Raw genomic sequence first — 2,343 nt, 5'->3', positions numbered from 1 at the left:
GAGTGATGGCTGTGCTATCTCAGACGCTCTGCCGCCGCCGGTGTCGAGGCCAATCGAAAGCCAAGGTTAAGACAGAGGTCCCTGAGTCACTGTACACGAACCAGAAGTTCCTGAGTAAAATGGCAAGGGCCGAGTCCAAAGGAAATCCTTGGGCAGATGCTTTATGACCCCACTTATGTGAAGTAGACAAATGTATACAGACCAGAGCTTATTAGTGGTTGCTGCGGGTGGGAGGGAGGGAGGGAGGAGGATGGGCCATCACTGTAGGAGACACTGACTTTGCGTGAATAGTGGTGGAATGATGTGGGAAAGGATAGTGGTGACAGTTCTACATCATGGAAATGGATCCCTGTGGCTGCACTGTATGTCCATACAGTGTTGAATTGGCAAATGTCTCTCTCTATACAACATATAGTTTGTGTGTATATGTATGTACTATATTGTATATGTATATATATAACAAAATCTCTTTTGAAAAATACAAAGTTGATCTCCATACAGAATAGAGCTTAGGATTTATTTTTAAGTTCTGAGCAGAAGCGACAGCCACGCATTTCTTTCTTTTCTGAACAGGAAAAGGAGAACCCTGAGTGAGATAGCTGAAGGGAGGCCAATGTTGTCTGGGGCCCGTCCTGACCCTACCTGTATCGACATGTTCCAGTGTGTTCTCACCCAAGTGAACACCAGCTTAAGCAGCTCAGAGGTTGGGCACCGTGTCTCGTGTTTGTTGGAATTCACTGCTCGTGTTTGATGGCGTCCATCAGAATGACCCTGCGTCAGGGGCCAGGGAGGAGCAGGAGAACACCAAATAGATGGGGCCACTCAGTACATCCACCGGCCTTCACAGTCTACAAAACCAAACTCGGTCACCAAGGACTGTGTCCCATGGAGAACACGGTGGCCCAGCAAAAGAAACGATAGGATGGAAACCAGCCGTAGCAACAACAACAAAATATGATGCAGATAAAATAGCCTGCTCAAGGGTGGCCGGGGAATACCATTGACCTCCCCATTTCCTTCCCATTGGGGTTCAACCAGCAGAGCTACCCACTCGGGGAAAACCAGTGTGGAATGGAAAGTGTGACCGTGTGGAGGCGCCAACCCCAAACCAGACCCACAATCGTAAGTCAGTATCGACTCAGTGTGGCCCCATAGGACAGGGTAGAACTGCCCCATAGAGGTTACAGGGCTGCAAATCTTTACAGAAGCAGACTGTCGGCTCACTCCCTCTCTCTCCCACAGGGCAACCGGTGGGTTTGAAGTGCCAATCGTTTGGTTAACAGAGCTGAGCGCTTAACCAGTGCATCAACAAGAGGCATGGAAGCTTTGAAGCCAGACAAACTGGTGTTCAACCCCAGCCTCTGTCACTTCCTGGCTGCGTGACCTCTAGCAAGTCTCTGAATTGTGCACTGTACAAGCTGGGAGTCACTAGGCACCCGTAGAAGAAGCTTTCTATGCCCGTGAAGATCTGCAGTCTCAGAAACCCCCAGGGGCCGTTCTATTCAGTCCTTCCGGTCGATATGAGTCGGAATATCAGTAAGTGAGGCACCTGTGGCTATAACCCCACAAAACAAACCCACTGCCATCAAGTCGATTTGGATACATAGCAGCCCAATAGCACCAGGTAGAACTGCCCCTGTGGGTTTCTGAGACTGTAACTCTTTAGGGGAGTAGAAAGCCCTGTATCTCTGCCTCTGAGCAGCGAGTGGTTTTGAACTACTGACCTCGCGGTGAGCAGCCTGACATCTCACCCCTACACCACCAGTGGACCTAGAAAGCCTCATGAAGCCCTCGAAACATGACCAGTCTGAGTGAGGGTGCACTGGAAAGGTGAAATGCACACTGGCTCTTCACCTCGTACGGAAAATGGACCGTCAAAGGTAATCGTTTTCTATTGATCATATGTTCAAATGATCATAGTTTGAGCTATCAGGTGATAGATAGATATCTATATCAATCTATCGGCTTCTTTTCATGTTTTTAAAATGGAGTGACTCGGAAATACAAGCTCACAGATGCCTTAACCTTGCTGCGCCTGTTTCTCATCTATAACATGATGTCTCTCATCTGAAACATGTCACCCGCCAACTGAAAGTGCTTGGAGAATTGAAGGAGACAATGCATTCCAAGAGAATACCAGGACCTGGGCAGCTGGCAGAACCAGAATCTGTTCCACTCTTATTTTTAGCTACCAGGCAAAACTCTCAAATTTAATCTCTGGACAGTCTTTTCAGGCAAATAAGATTAGCTCTAGTTTGTGGGTAAAGACACTCGCCAAAAACGAACAGCCATGGAGTCCATTTCAACTCAGAGTGGCCCTGGGCAGGGTTTCTGAGGTGGTAA

This window comes from Echinops telfairi, unplaced genomic scaffold (assembly GCF_000313985.2).
Source record: "Echinops telfairi isolate 266 unplaced genomic scaffold, ASM31398v2 ScPeMD7_7412;HRSCAF=8450, whole genome shotgun sequence".
In the NCBI taxonomy this organism is placed as follows: Eukaryota; Metazoa; Chordata; class Mammalia; order Afrosoricida; family Tenrecidae; genus Echinops; species Echinops telfairi.
This window is presented reverse-complemented; position numbering follows the sequence as displayed.